A 17,054-nucleotide genomic window follows, 5' to 3' on the forward strand; every position below is an offset into this window, starting at 1 on the left:
GGCCTTTTCTGTGGGGGCTCCTACCCTCTGGAACGAACTCCCCCCGGGACTCCATCAACTTCCCGACCTTCGGACCTTCTGCCGTGAACTGAAGACATTTATTTCGTCAAGCAGGACTGGCATAAGATTTTAGAATTTTAATTCTTGTTATTGGGGTTTTAATTCAATTGGTTTTATTGTTTTATATGTATTTTATATAGGGCCGTATTTGATAGGTTTTTTAATTATTGTTTTATTATATTTATTATTATGGTTTTATATGACTGTCAACCGCCCTGAGTCCTTCGGGAGAAGGGCGGTATAAAAATCTAATTAAATAAAATAAAATAAATTAAATAAATAAATTGACAGTTAGAACAATTAATCAGTGGAATGACTTGCCTTCAGAAGTTGTGAGCGCTCCATCACTGGAGGTTTTTAAAGAAGAAATTGGACAGCCACTTCTCTGAAAGGGTATAGGTTTGAGCAGGGGGTTGGACTAGAAGACCTCCAAGGTCTCTTTCAACTCTGTTATTATTAAGATCATACTAAGTATATTACGGCATGCTATGAAATATTACATGGCACCTATAAAGCTACTGAGCATGCTTGCTAGATCAGAGATGAGTCAAATGATGCTAACCAATCAAAGAACACATACTAGACTGTACAGTAGTAGGCAAAATTGTGGAAACCTTTGGGGAAAAGTATATTTTTGAGGTTTGATAGCTAATAACACTACTTTTTTGGGGGGGGGGGAGTTTCAAGATAATCATATTCCACTGCTGGAATGGCCTAGGAATAGCCCAAGGCCTTAACCCAATTGAAAATCTATGGAGCCGCCTAAAGAAACTTGTTTAGTCAGAAGCAACCCAGCAATAAAACCCAGTTAATAGAAGCAATCATTCATTTATTCTGTTATTCTCTGCACCTCTCCAAAAGAAGTACATGTCACAACTCACTGTTTGGGGAAACCCTGCCCTATATGCAGGGGTGGGCTTCAAAAATTTTAGCGAGGGGTTCTCTGTGCAGTTGCTGGATGGGCGTGGCTATGGTGGGCGTGGCCTAGTTGGCCTCCTGCACCACGGTGGGGTGGAGTGGGATGTGTTCTTGCCCTCCCTGTGCTCCCGAGGCTTTTCTCGAGCCCCCAGGAGAGTGAATATGGCTTCCTCAAGCTCTGGAGGCCCTCCGGAGGCCGGAAATGGGCCCATTTCTGGCCTTCCCGAGCTTCTAGTAGGCCTGTTTTTTCCCTCCCCGAGCCTCCACACGTGCCCTCCACTTACCTGCATCCAAAATGGGCCGCGTGGGGACTCCTGGGAGGGGCATGCCAGTGTGGGCGTAGCCAACCAGGAGTGGGATTTGGGGGTTCTCCAAACTGCACAGAATCTTAGCTAGAGGTTCTCCCAAACCCCTACGAACCCCCAGCAGCCCACCATTGCCTTATATGTTTTATTAAAAAGTATAACCTATAGGGCACGGGTTCCTAAACTGTGAAGTGCACAGCAATGTTTAAACCCGCCTTTCCCAAAGTTTCATTGTACTGTTTTCATTGTTTGTTTACTCTATGTTCATTGTAGCATTTGGACTTTTATGGAGATGCCTGTACATTAACATTACGCTAAAGGGAGGTGTGAGGGCAAACATTTTAGGAACCTCTGATACGGAGAAATCCACTCCTTTCAGCCTGTTGGCCTTTTGGTATCTACAATCTTACAACAACAGATTTGAAGGAGACAATATATATATATATATCCAGCTGTTCAACAGACATCAGAAGTTATTTTTTTCTGAACTCTGCCATCTTGGAAATAACACTTTGAGAAGCTGGCAGGAAGAGTAGGAAATTGCGGTCCAAGGGGACTCTTTCATAGTAGAGCATCTGGATGGGAACGGACGGACATTGGGGTGTGGTTGGTGATGCTGCTGCATCTGTCCGAAACAGAGCCAGATGCTGACAGAGCAAGCAGGTAGGAATTGGGACTCAGGCGGGAGGTCTTCTGGACCAGGGGTCTCCAACCTTGGCAACTTTGAGCCTGGAGGACTTCAACTCCCAGAATCCCCCAGCCAGCAAAGCTGGCTGGGGAATTCTGGGAGTTGAAGTCCTCCAGCCTTAAAGTTGCTAAGATTGGAGACCCCTTGTTCTGGACCATGCACAGCAGTCAGCGTCCCTAAAACGTGATAGCTCAGGCTGTTAAGAAGCCTGTTATTAGAACACACAGCCTGCAATTACTGCAGGTTCAAGCCCGGCCCAAGGTTGACTCAGCCTTCCATCCTTTATAAGGTAGGTAAAATGAGGACCCAGATTGTTGGGGGGGGCCAATAAGTTGACTTTGTAAAAAATATACAAATAGAATGAGACTATTGCCTTATACACTGTAAGCCGCCCTGAGTCTTCGGAGAAGGGCGGGATATAAATGTAAACAACAAAAAAACAACAACAGCACAATCTTGGCTTTTGCCTCAGTAGCAAAATATTTTGGACCACCGCATGGGCAGCCAGATCTTCAGAAAGCCAGGACTAGAAATAGGAAAAACATCTTGAAAATAGATATCTGGTTGAGTAGAAGGAAGGAATCTGATCAAATATGTAAACTTTTTTTAAAATTTTTTTTGAAAGGTCTCTTTTAATATCGTGTTGGTATCAGTGGTGGTATTCAGCCGGTTCAGGCCAGTTCGGGCAAATGGGTAGTTAAATTGCTGGCTGGCCCTGCCCCTCCCTTCCCCGCCCCTTCCAGGATGTGCCCCCCCCTTTGCTCCCAGGAGGCTGCAGGGAGACCTCCTAGGCCCAAAACTGGGCACAGGGGGGCGTGTCCCCCCCACGGCCCATTTTGGGTACAGGAGCCAAGTGCTGCCAGCCACGTCCCTTAGCCACGCCCACCCACCCGGTCATTAAGGCAGAGAACTGGTTGTTAAATTATTTGAATCCCATCAGTGGTACATATGCTGTATCCAAATGTCTGTTTTTTTTCCTCTTTCTGCAACTAGTTAGTAAAAGATATAAATCAAGATATGAATCAATGTTCTCTGAATCCTACCAATCTGATTCAGGTTCATGTGTAAAAATCTTTGGCTTCATAGGGGATGAGGGATTTTGCTTCGCTACCTGTCAAGAAACCTTGGCTGGATCCACATATTATGCAAAGCCATCAAGCACTTTCTTTGGCTTCACTTTGGCATGTTGTGTGGATCCAGCTAATGCAGTAAATAAATCAGCATTTCTGGTTTATCCAGAACATGTAAACTGAATCAAAGATGACTTTCTTAAGAAAATGACAGCTTGATGCAATGCATGAACTGGATCATAGTGGAATTATTCTCTCTTTTTCTCTTTAATTGATTTGCTACAAACCTGGCTAGGTGGCTCAGTGGCTAAGACACTGAGCTTGTCAATCAGAAAAATTAGCAGTTTGGCAGTTTGAATATCTAGTATAGGTCTCCTGCGTGAGCGGGGGGTTGGACTAGATGACCTCCAAGGTCCCTTCCAACTCTGTTACTGTAAGAACAGTAATGAAAGAGGTGGTATGAAAACATAGGATAATTATGACGAACCGTACAGTCTGGTCCCTGAACAAGATTTTGAGAAAAGGCAAGGAAAGAGAGAATGTGATAACACTGATAATTTCAAAAATCTATTAAAAACCCTTCCCTATATTTATATATTCCTTATATTTAAGGAGATCCTTGTTTCAAATTGGTTTTCTGGCATGCCTCATACTGAACCTGAAAACATTTTTTAAATTTTAATCAGAACACATCAGGCTAAGACTTTTAATAAACTGTTTACGCCTGAACACAACTGACAGGTTTTAAAATAGCCCATGTGTTACAGTGAAGTAACAAAAAAAAAAATACTCAGAACACATGTCTCTATCACTCTTACATTGGTGAAGCTCAGGACAAGAAGACCAGCTTCAGGAATCCAGCAGACAGATGAACAACTGTTTTCTTAAATTCAAAATTCAAAGTGTTTTTGACAGGTTGAGGAAGAACTAAGGAAAGAGAACTATTGCTAAGTGGACTGAGGAAGTCAGGCTGGATGAAGCAATAAACATCTGTATCAAGGAAGCTTGTCTAGACTAGTGTTGTGGTCCACCAGCAGCCTGGGGACCTGGCAGCAGAGTTGGACAGTGAGGAGGCTGGGTTGGACAATGGGCCAATCCTGGAGTCAGGGGAAGGCCCAGATGAGGGCTCTACATCGGAGGCAGAGATGGGGCCACCAACTCCGGAGCCTCCAGAGATGGACAGAAGAGAGGCGGAGGAATAGGAGGACCCTGTTCCTAGTGCACGCATGAGAAGAGCTGCCAGAAGGCAAAAGCAGCTGATGCAAACGGGACGACTCGGGAGTAGGGCCAGAAGATTATTGGCCACTCCCATAAGGCTTAAAAGAGCAGCAATGAGCCGTTGGGTTCTTTGTAGAAAAGCAACGTTGATTCCATTGCTTCTTGTCAGTGTCTCTTGAACTTTGTGGGGGCTTTGCCAAGAAAAGCCTTTGGCAGGTTGCCAAAGACAACAAAGGTTGGTGATAAGGCCAAAGAACGGTTTATGAAGGATTTGTTTTGGACTAAGCTGAGAATGAATTAATTCTCAGCTGTTTTAATAAAATATGTTTGTTCAGTACTAACTGTGTTTCGTAATCACTACTTGGGCCTCAGTCACAACAACTAGGAGCTTCGGAAACAGGTGGACACATGGACATCTCAGGAACATTTGGGTTAGGTGACTGCACTGCCCTCTGCTTGGTGAAGATGGTTTGCCAATTTCAGTTAACATGGAACGGAACAACCATGATACAGTTTGCACAACTGGAGATACCTCACGCTTATTCTCATGCAGGTTGCCCAATGACTTCTAAAACTATCTCAAGGTATGGATGTGTTGACCTCAGGATCAAAATGACTTTGGATGATCAGATTTTGTTGGTAGACCCTGGCATATCCATTGAAACTGTGAACATGATTTTATTTGTGGTACAACTAATGAATAATGGCTGAGTTTCAACTACCCAAGTAAGATGTTCTTGATGTGGCTAGCGTCACTGGTGAGCCTTTTGCCGTTAGACCTATATCAGAATACATTTTTCCGCTGAGCTTAATGTGTTTGCTTCTAATTAAAGTACAAGATTTGATCATTTTTTTTAAAAGCTTTGTTGGCTGCATGATTATCGTATTGTGGCAAAGTGTTTTATGACAATTAGATGAAGAGCAATATGCAAATAAATACTATTAATGATGTTGCTGTTCTCAGGATCTGCAAGAGGAAGGCTGTAATGGATCCGAGCAGTGGCGGGTTGCCCCCGGTTCGGACCAGTTCTATTGAACCGGTAGTAAAACTGGCGGGAGGCTCTGCCCACTGATCCAAATGTCATCAAAAGTGATCTGCGCGGGCACGATGCGAACCAGTAGTAAAGATAAGTAGAACCCACCCCTGGATCCGAGGGCATGTAAGAAGAGTTTTCCCTTTGCAAAATGCCATGAATGAGATGTCCTTGAACTTCCTGTTCTAAAATCCTTTACACTTTTTATTTACCGTATATACTCGAGTATAAGCCGAGTTTTTCAGCACGTTTTTTGTGCTGAAAAACGTCCCCTCGGCTTATACTCGGGTCTATACGGCTTATACTCGAGTTTTTTTTTTTTTTAAGCCCCTCGGCTTATACTCGAGTATATACGGCTTATACTCGAGTTTTTTTCTTTTCTTTTTTTCACATTTTACCGGACGGCGCGGGGAAGCCCTGCCGGTGCAGTGAGAGGGCGGGGCGGGGGAGCCGCCAGCCTTCTCAGCTGAGGGAGGGAGGGTTTCCCCAACCGGTAGGTGCCTCATTTCCCTCCCTCGGCTTATACTCGAGTCCCCAGTTTACCCCAGTTTTTGGGGTAAAATTGGGGACCTCGGCTTATACTCGGATCGGCTTATATTCGAGTATATACGGTATTTATTTATTTATTTATTGTTTATATTTCTATACCGCCCTATCTCCCAAAGGACTCAGGGCGGTTTACAGGCATTTAAAAGCAATAAATACAATTCTAAAAACAATTAAAAAACTTATTCGAAAGCCTAATAATTAAAAAATATAAAAAATTAAAACCCAAGTTAAAACCCACAAACTAAAAACTAACTCAGTCCTGCGCAGTTAAATAGGTATGTTTTAAGCTCGCGGCGGAAGGTCCGAAGGTCCGGAAGCTGACGAAGTCCTGGGGGCAGTTCATTCCAGAGGGTGGGAGCCCCCACAGAGAAGGCCCTTCCCCTGGGCGTCGCCAGACGACATTGCCTCGCTGACGGCACCCTGAGGAGTCCCTCTCTGTGAGAGCGCACGGGTCGGTGAGAGGTATTCGGTAGCAGTAGGCGGTCCCATAGATAACCCGGCCCTATGCCATGGAGCGCTTTAAAGGTGGTCACCAAAACCTTGAAGCGCACCCGGAAGGCCACAGGTAGCCAGTGCAGTCTGCGCAGGATGGGTGTTATACGGGAGCCACGAGGGGCTCCCTCTATCACCCGCGCAGCCGCATTCTGGACTAACTGCAGCCTCCGGATGCCCTTTTCCACAGCAGGGGTGTCAAACTCAAGGCCCGTGGGCCAAATCCAGCCCACAGGGTGCTTAGATCTGGCCTGTGGGCCCACCCTGTAAACAGCAAAGGATCAGCCCGCAGTGCCTCTGCCAGTAAAAACGGAATTCGGGAGGGCCACATGCAGGCCTCCTGAGTTCCGTTTCCAGCCACAACGGCCTCCTGCAGCCCTCTGCAAGTGAAAACGGAGCTGGGGAGGGCCACACGCAGGCCTCCTGGGGTCCGTTTCCAGCCACGATGACCTCCTGCAGCCCTCTGCCAGTGAAAACGGAGCTCGGGAGAGCCCCAGGCGCAATTTTCACCAGCAGAGGGCTGCAGGAGGCCATTGTGGCCGGAAATGGAACCTCGAATGAGTGACGTCGAGCTGGCCACGCCCCCACCCCCCCTCTCTTACGGTCAAACACAACCCTGATGCGGCCCTCAATGAAATCAAGTTTGACACCCCTGTTCCACATCAATCTTATCTGTGTCAGGTAGCCCGGATGTAGCTCACTTAAGATCTTTTTGCTGCAAAAGTGATGTAATTCTTTTCATCGGTGCAAAACAGAAAAAGGAAAAGCAATGGGTTTGGCCTTGAATGACGCCCTGCCTGTCTCTCTGCCTGCCTGAACTGATGCTTGCCAAAGCTGAGAAAAGGTTCTGCGCAGGATGGGTGTTATACGGGAGCCACGAGGGGCTCCCTCTATCACCCGCGCAGCCGCATTCTGGACTAACTGCAGCCTCCGGATGCCCTTTTCCACAGCAGGGGTGTCAAACTCAAGGCCCGTGGGCCAAATCCAGCCCACAGGGTGCTTAGATCTGGCCTGTGGGCCCACCCTGTAAACAGCAAAGGATCAGCCCGCAGTGCCTCTGCCAGTAAAAACGGAATTCGGGAGGGCCACATGCAGGCCTCCTGAGTTCCGTTTCCAGCCACAACGGCCTCCTGCAGCCCTCTGCAAGTGAAAACGAGCTGGGGAGGGCCACACGCAGGCCTCCTGGGGTCCGTTTCCAGCCACGATGACCTCCTGCAGCCCTCTGCCAGTGAAAACGGAGCTCGGGAGAGCCCCAGGCGCAATTTTCACCAGCAGAGGGCTGCAGGAGGCCATTGTGGCCGGAAATGGAACCTCGAATGAGTGACGTCGAGCTGGCCACGCCCCCACCCCCCCTCTCTTACGGTCAAACACAACCCTGATGCGGCCCTCAATGAAATCAAGTTTGACACCCCTGTTCCACATCAATCTTATCTGTGTCAGGTAGCCCGGATGTAGCTCACTTAAGATCTTTTTGCTGCAAAAGTGATGTAATTCTTTTCATCGGTGCAAAACAGAAAAAGGAAAAGCAATGGGTTTGGCCTTGAATGACGCCCTGCCTGTCTCTCTGCCTGCCTGAACTGATGCTTGCCAAAGCTGAGAAAAGGTTCTGCGCAGGATGCTTGGCAGGTACAAACACATATTCTGAACAGGTGGCTGATTTGAATAGGTGGAAGACAGATTCTCCAGGATTTTGCAAACACGATTGAACCAGAAAGGTTCAAATTGGCACTGATGGTTGTGCTTGCCCTAATTTTATAGGTAGGGTTCCTCTGATGCAAATCAACCCATTCCAAACTCAAAACATCTCAACATTGAAAGCATTTGCAATGCAAAAACAGGCACCCTTCTTGATGATCTACACAGTACCATTTCTTGGGACATGTTTTATGTTTGCAAGTCACTAATTATATATACAGTATAAATAAACATATATTTGGCAGATTCTTATCAGGACAATGGTAGCAATTTTATACCAAAGATTTCTGTAGATCAGTTGCTGTAGAAATACCCTTTTTCTCTCTCATACAAGATTAGCTCAATAAAGCTAAACTATGGGGAAATTTAGGACAGCTAAGAGGAATTTAATCTGTGGAATTCACCTCCACAAGATGTAACAGGGGCCACACAGCTTGGATGACTTTACAGTAAAGACACATTTATGGAGGAGAGGATTATCAGTAGCTGCTTTACACAGTTCTACCTCCTAAGAGGTGTAAACACAAAATAGGAGGAAGCCATGACCTGCTTATTGTCTTTTTTCAGATTTGGGGAAGTGGGTAATACAATATTGATTTATACTGGCAGCCTTTGACTTACAACCGCAATTGGAACTAAATTTCCTATCTTAAGTCATTACAGTCAGAAGTCAAGGCACCTGTATGACCGAACCTAATTTTACAACATGTATGTAGCGGTTGTTAAATGAATCACCATGGTCATTATGAAAATGCCGCAGTCATAAGTTCAAATCCGCTCTTTTGAATGGGTGCATTTTGCCAGAAACCGGGAAAAAAATGCCAGAAAATGGCAAAAATCATCAGTCATGTGACTTTGGGAGGCTGCCATCAGTCCTAAATACAATCTAAGTCAGGGATGTCCAAACTTGGCCCCTTGAAGACTGGTGGACTTCAACTCCCAGAATTCCCCAGCCAGCAACTTGCTCATATTTATAGCTCATGCTGGTTAGGGAATTCTGGGAGTTGAAGTCCACTACTCTTCAAGGGACCAAGTTTGGACACCCCTGATCTAAGTGCTTGGCATCCAAAATGCAATCACAATGACTGGTGTGTGTGTGTGTGTGTGTTTACTGACATTTTACGATGGCCAAATGCTTTGTGGGCCGTAAAGCAGCTGTTCTGGTGTGTCATAATTTCAAATGGTTGTTAAGCGATAATTGTAAGTTGAGGAATACAATTGCCTTTATCTGACCTTTATGGATTAAAACCAGGGGTGAAACCTAAATTTTTTCCCTACCTGTTCTGTTGGTATGGCTTAATTGATGGGCGTGGCTTGGTGGTCAGGTGACCGGGTGGGTGTGGCCAATAACAATAAATAATAAAAATAAAGTACACAAAACAATAAGAGGTAGCAAAAACCAACTTTCACACTTTACACACACACAACACAACACAATACAACTGACTCACACACAATGTAAAAGCAGCTGCACTTCATCCAAAATGGCCCCTGCAACAAGCAGGAACCTCACACAGCCACAAAAAGCTCAAAAACCAACTTTCACACTTTACACACACCCAACGCAACACAATAAAACACAACTGACTCACACACAAACACACAAAATGCCACATACAGCTTTGTGAGATTTTGTGTGTTTGTGTAGTTAGAGTGAAACACTACAGAAACATACCAAATCTCAGAAAGCTGCACAAATATTTTATTTTATTATTTTATTTCATTTATATTTTTAGAAAAAAGCAGCTAAATTTAAAACTTCCTTAACTTTAAATTGCTATGTGTAAAAAAAAAATAAAACTCCTTAAAAAAAACCCAATTAACTATTTTTTTTAAAGCTCCCTTACCTACTTTCTTACCCAATTGAAGGGATAAGACAGGCAGATTGTGTTGCTCACCGATGAGATGGATTGCAGGCAGACAGATTCAATTGCTAGCTGATGCAATTGATTGCAGCAGCCAAAGCAAGGCAGGAATAGTGAGCTAGCCTGAAAGAAGCAGCAAGCTGCCAAGTAGGCAAGTGGGGACTGGGCAATTGGGGGAGAATGGGCGGGGGGCAGGCAGGGATTTTTGCTACCGGTTCTCAGAACTATCCACCCCCAACTGGGAGCATTTCACCCCTGATTAAAACAAGAGAGGAAAACTACCCCTTAAATCGGGGGTCTCCAACTTTGGCAACTTTAAGACTTCAACTCCCAGAATTCTGGGAGTTGAAGTCTGCCAGGCTTAAAGTTGCCAAGGTTGAAGGCCCCTGCCTTAAATTATATTCCAAGATCATAAGATATCATTATGGATACTGCAGCAATTGTCCAAATGTACTTCCGTAATCCAAGCTGTGGTGACAATACATGACACACACCTACCTACCTCAGGTCTCCTGTTTCCTGTTAACCCTGAGAAGTATTACAAGTTTATGTTTACCAAAGGGTGAAAATAACCAACAGCCTTCTGACACAACGAAAGAAAACAGATTGATTTTCGCATGAACCCTGGTCCATAAAAACCTCTGCGAGAAGAAGACATTTGCTTGCCTCTGAGATAGTACATGAGATTTTGTTTTGAGTTTTAGGCTTAGATTCCATCAATATCTGTTCGAATGCTTTGCTGACATCCTCAGAAGCCCACAGGCTCAAAGGATCTGCTGTACTTTCACATTGCAAGATGATGTAGCTGTGAAAACAGAGGCTGAGGACATTCTGTCTATTGGAAGAATTTGCTCATGGAGAAACTCATGGTCATCTACAAATCCTGAACGGTCATCTCAGAGCAAAAAGACACTGAGAGCTAGAAAAAAAAGTTTCTTTGAAATTAAAACAGTGACAACTCCTAACTCATGTTCCTCTTAATCAAATTCAAACACACTGTTTGATAGACAGGTGGACTGTTTTTAGGTCTAGAAAGTTTCCTTTTGTGAAAAAAAAAATCCCATTTCTTCCTATCCCATTAACAAATTCCTTACAAATCATAGGAAGAGTTAGCTGGTAATGAACGGAGAGGAATGGTTGGAAAAGAATAGAATTAAATTTCCACCTAAACAATTAAAAGACTATTTGGGTCTTATAAGAGAGTACCACACATCTAAAAGAAGAGATCGCAGTCAAAAATAAATTTGCCATGGTTCAATCTCAGTAGATGTTTCTGATCTCTTTCTGTCCCTCAACAAATAATTCCTAATTCCAGGTGTTAGTTTCAATCTTTGCAATTTATTGCACACATTTATCTCATGTTCATTGCATGTGATTATTTTTCAATGTACGTCATCCATCCTTCGTAATGGAAATCAGTGGTGGAATTCAATTTTTTTTTACTACTGGTTCTGTGGGTGTGGAGTGGCTTGGTGGGCGTGGCAGGGGAAGGATACTGCAAACTCTCCATTCCCACCCTACTCCTGGGGGAAGGATACTGCAAACTCTCCATTCTCACCCTACTCCTGGGGGAAGGATACTGCAAAATCTCCATTACTACCTCATTCCTGGGAGAAGGATATTGCAAAATCTCCATTCCCAGCCCACTCCAGGGGAAGGATACTGCAAAATCCCCATTCCTTCCCCACTCCTGGGGCCAGCCAGAAGTAGTCTTTGCCGGTTCTCCGAACTACTCAAAATTTCCACTACTGGTTCTCCAGAACCTGTCAGAACCTGCTGAATTTCACCCCTGATGTAAATTCACTGAAAGGGAAAGAATATGAAGCTTGCAACTAGATGCATAAACAACCTTGAAATGAGCAATGCTGACCAACTAAGACCCCTGTCTTAGAAAGAAACCCAAGTACTTGTAACCATCTCAGGCATCAGCAGTGGCATCTTAGCAGTGTGGCTCTTAATCTCGCTGTTAAGGTAGTTCTCGGTTTACGACCACAATTGAGCCTCACATTTCTGTTGCTAAGTGAGACAGTTGCTAAGCGAGTTTTGCCCCATTTTACGACCTTTCTTGCCATAGTTGTTAAGCGAATCATTGCTGCTATTAAGTTAGTAACACGGCTGTTAAGTGAATCTGGCTTCCCCCTTGACTTTGCTTGTCAGAAGGTCGCAAAAGGTCATAAAACTGCCACCATCATAAATAGATGCCAGTTGCCAAGCGTCTGAATTTTTCATCACATGACCATGGGGTGCGGCAATGGTTGTAAGTATGAAAAATGATTTAAGCCACATTTTCCGGTGCTATTGTAACTCTGAATGGTCACTAAGTGAATGCTTGTAAGTCAAGGACTACTTGTATCTGTATGCCAGGGGTGGGTTCTATTTATCTTTACTACCGGTTCGCAACGGAACCGCATGTGCGCTCAGTTCACTTCTGCGCGTGTGCATGTTTCTGCGCAAGCACAGAAGCTTCCTGATGATGTCCGGGTCAGTGGGCGGAGCCTCCTGCTGGTTTTACTACCAGTTCGCAAGAACCGATCCAAACTAGGGGCAACCCACCATTCCTTATGACCAGTTTCCCCTCTGCCCCCCAAAGCTCCATGCTGGACTCATCTTGAATATGCGCTAGACAGAATCAGGCAAACGACTGAAGCAACACGCTCATTTTAACACTTTAACTTGTTTTTTTTAAATCATAAAATAATGAAACAGACAGTCCTCGACTTTCATTCATTCAGCGACCGTTTTGACACTACATTGACACTGAAAATAGAGACTTATTCTTGCACATTTACAACCCACACAACATCACCATGGTCTCATGATCCAAATTGTGACCTTCCCAGACAGATTATAACAATCTGTCTGGGAAGATTGTTATAATCTGTCAATGGGGGAAGCCAGGTTCACTTAACAATTGCCGTGATTCACTTACAACTCTGGCAAAAGGGTCGTAAAATCAAGTGTGACTTGTTTAACAACTGCCTTGCAACAGAATTCTGGTTCCAGTTGTGGTTTTAAGTCAAGGACTGCCTGTACAAATAAACACTTTCCAGGTTTTAGTGCCAAGTTGTTGAAACTCCACAAATCCTTGGGAGGATATGAGAACGGTATGCAGGCAACCTGCAGTCTTAGAAAAACAAGTACCGAGAACTTGCCCCATTAATATTCATCAAGCTTGCATATGAGAATTAGGAATACCCTTTCCCCTGTTTATGGGAAACCATAGTTTGCTGTTTCATCAGAACCTGTAAGCTATAGATTGCATTTACCTAAAACAAAAAGAATTAGTCATGAATTAAGGTTAGATGTTGCCATGATTTGATATGGTGTGATGGAAATATCTCACTGTCACCCAGGCTGCTTTTATTGATAAAGGAATGACATTTTATTATTTCTACATTAGAAATAATAAAAAGGATGAACTATTTTGGGGGCCTAATATAAAAGAATAGGTCGTTTGTTTTTAATTGTATTCCTCTTCATAGTAACATAAAGTAGAGGAAAAGAACAAAATGTTTTAGTAAAATAAAATAAAAGGCTGGTCTGATGGGATAGGAATCAAACCATTATTTCATGCAAAGTAAAATTGAAGGAGCTCAGACAACCTTTCGAAGCAAGTTACATATTTGAGAGGGTAGAAGATCACATACCTTGAGGCCGAAAAGTATTTTCCCAGTGTTTAGGATTCCCAGTGGAGAAGAGGAAAACCTGAGCAGGGTTGGTGAAGGTCTCAGTTCTGAAGAAGAATAAACCCCCCAGAGTGATGTCCGTCCTTTGCTTGATGGCATTAAGCATGACTATCCCTGCAAGAATGTGTCTAAGGATAAACTGCCCACCCCTGCCGCCTTAAATATAGAATTATCTCATGTCACTTCAATGACAATGGAGCAAACCATCCAGGATTTATGATCTCTCTGCACTGAGAAATCTGGATTATTTTTCTGGCTCGCGAGTATTCATATCCATTGTCAGGCCAGAACTAGCAAGAATAGCTGGAGTGTAGACTCGCTTATAATGCTGCCTTAAACAGATGCCTGCTTGGTGCATGATGGATTTCTTGACTTTTGAGGACCATTCACATGGAGCTAGCCTGAGAAACAGCCCCTCCTGGAAACAAGTTCTGTTTATTTGTCAGTCTTGTTTTATTTTTTGAGATGGGATTAAGGAGAAAGATTTACAAGGAACAATCAAGGAACTTGATTTGCCTCTTCCTTCCTTCCTTCCTTCCTTCCTTCCTTCCTTCCTTCCTTCCTTCCTTCCTTCCTTCCTTCCTTCCTTCCTTCCCTCCCTCCCTCCCTCCTATTAAAAAGGTCACACTTCCAAACAGTGGTGATGGACCAGAATTTCTGTTGCTAAGAGAGTTAAGTGAGTTTATTTATTTATTTATTTATTATTCACACTTTTATACCGCCCTATCTCCCTAGGGACTCAGGGCGGTTTACAGCCATATAAAAAAAAAACATATATATATACAGGGTAAAACATTAATTTAAAAAACTAATTACATAGGCCGAATATTTAAAATAGAGATATAAATAATAAAACCCATTTAAAACCAAATTTAAAATTTAAACATTTAAAAATTTAAAATTCTAGTCCAGTCCTGCGCAGATAAATAGATGTGTCTTAAGCTCACAAGGAAGGTTCGAAGGTCAGGAAGTTGGCGAAGACCTGGGGGAAGCTCGTTCCAGAGGGTGGGGGCCCCCACAGAAAAGGCCCTTCCCCTGGGTGTCGCCAGTCGGCACTGCCTGGCCGACGGCACCCTGAGGAGTCCCTCTCTGTGAGAGCGCACGGGTCGGTGAGAGGCATTGGATTGAGTTGCACCCAATTTTACAACCTTTTTGGCTAAGTGAATCCAGCTTCCCCCCATGGACTTTGCTTGCTGGAAGCCATCTGGGAAAGGTCGCAAATGGAGATCACATGACTCCAGGTGCTGCAACTGTCATAAATAGAGGACAGTTGCCAAGCACCCGAATTTTGATCATGTGACCATAGGGATGCTGCAACAGTCATAAGGGCAAGGATCAGTTATAAGTCATTTTCCCCCCAGGGATATTATAACTAATTTATTTATGGTGGTTGCAGAAGTGAAATCTACTTACCTTCCCTACCGGTTCGGAAGTGCATGAGCTTGGACCCTCTGCGCATGTGCAAACTCTTCTGCACATGCGGAGAGGGTAAAAAACAGGTTATTTCCTGATTAAAACCAGGAAGTAACGATGATCGGGTGGGTGGGTGGAGCCTCATGCTGCCGTCACTACTGGTTCTCTGAACCAGCCACTGACATTGCTACAGGTTTAGGCGAATCGGTCCAATAGAATAGAATAGAATAGAATAGAATAGAATAGAATTTTATTGGCCAAGTGTGATTGGACACACAAGGAATTTGTCTTGGTGCATATGCTCTCAGTGTACATAAAAGAAAAGATACGTTCATCAAGGTACAACATTTACAACACAATTGATGGTCAATATATCAATATAAATCATAAGGATTGCCAGCAACAAGTTATAGTCATACAGTCATAAGTGGAAAGAGATTGGCGATGGGAACTATGAAACGATTAATAGTAGTGCAGATTCAGTAAATAGTCTGACAGTGTTGAGGGAATTATTTGTTTAGCAGAGTGATGGCCTTCGGGGAAAAACTGTTCTTGTGTCTAGTTGTTCTGGTGTGCAGTGCTCTATAGCGTCGTTTTGAGGGTAGGAGTTGAAACAGTTTATGTCCAGGATGCGAAGGATCTGCAAATATTTTCACGGCCCTCTTCTGGTAGCATTTCACCCCTGGGTGGTTGCAGTGTCCTGAGCTCAAGTGATTTCAACCTTCCAACTCAGCTTCTGACATGCAAAGATAATGGGGGAAGCCGGATTCGCTTAATGACTGTGCGATTCACTTAGCAACTGCCATGATGCGCTTAATAACCACAGCAAGAAAGCTTGCAAAGTTGGCTGCTACTCATGTAACAACCCCTTGCTTAGCACCAGAAAGTCTGTTCTCCATTGTGGTTGTAAATTGAGGATTACCTGTATACAACTGAAAGCTTGTATGGACATTTTACAAGATTACAAATAACTGGTCAATTAAAAATCACAGTTTCTTGAAAGTTGTTCCGTTTGCTGAGATCTTCTGAGACAACCTGGAAATTTAATAAATGTAGTTCAGGAATTTCTTGTTGAGAAATAGTGGGTTTAAATACCTGCTTCCCCCCGACAAGAGTCATTTTAAGGTCAGTCAGTGTGTATTATCTCCACCTTTCCTGTCCCTATTTAAATCCAACATAATCAAACTACTCTTATAAAGTGAGCTACACCTCCCAAAATTCCTTTTTAATAAAATTGGATTGTTGTTGTTGCTGCTTCTGGTTTTTGATCAAAACAATGAAAGCATGAGTAAAAACAAAGAACCGGGTTCATTAGCCTAAGATTGTGTAAAACACACACACACAAACACCCCAAAGCATACAAGAACGTTATAACTGGAGGGCAAAAAGCACACTTAACTTCTCCTAAATCAATGTTCCGCCGACAGAATGATTGGCAGCCCTGTTTCAGCCTACTATGTTATACAATCCTAGCGTCTCTGTGTTGCTGTGTTTAGTGTACTTAATAAATGCAATTATGCAATTACCTCAATTTGCTATGCCGATTAGTGACATTCAAGTAGGATAAAACCTAAGCAGCCCTCATGTAAATCAGAAACAAGCAAACTCTGACTCAGCATATACTTTTCTGCAAGTGACAAACTGGAGGTATTGGTGTGGGGAGGGGTGGATTTCTCTCTTTTTGATCTGTAGTGATCCCTGAGTGGTCTCTGCTTGAAATTTCCTTTCCAAACACAAACTGGAATATATAAAAGGCCCACAACCAGTTATTGCAAGTGGGACCCCTGATATACTGTAATGCTGACATGGAATCCCTGGGCATTTGCTCCGGAAAGCCTGCCCTGTGAATCTCTTGGCAGATGAAGAGGCACATTGTAGGAAGTTAGCACCCACCCCTCTCCTAGAAAAATGAAATTTTCTAGGAAATATTAAAAAGGCAGAATATTTCTCCTAAAAGAGAAATAAAAATCTTAAGACAGAAACTCAGCCCCAGCTCCCTGCCCCCAGCAGACTCTTTGGTTATTTACAAGACAAAAGACTGGGCCAGCTTATTACAACATA

General features: G+C 43.7%; 1 protein-coding gene across 3 annotated transcripts in view; it reads right to left on the reverse strand.

The window, feature by feature from the left end:
• Positions 1 to 13,678, reverse strand: part of MYOM3 (myomesin 3) — a 77,785-nt gene extending 64,107 nt beyond the window's left edge. For 2 of the 3 annotated variants that reach the window (XM_058195545.1, XM_058195543.1), the window contains exon 1: positions 13,542 to 13,678. The gene's annotated coding sequence lies outside the window, so the exon portion shown is untranslated. Of the gene's footprint in view, positions 1 to 9,888; positions 10,018 to 13,541 lie in introns of all 3 variants that reach the window. The other variant, XM_058195544.1, reaches the window with a different exon arrangement.
• Between the last annotated feature and the right edge of the window lie 3,376 nt (positions 13,679 to 17,054).

Source organism: Ahaetulla prasina, chromosome 10, assembly GCF_028640845.1.
Source record: "Ahaetulla prasina isolate Xishuangbanna chromosome 10, ASM2864084v1, whole genome shotgun sequence".
Lineage (NCBI taxonomy): Eukaryota > Metazoa > Chordata > Lepidosauria > Squamata > Colubridae > Ahaetulla > Ahaetulla prasina.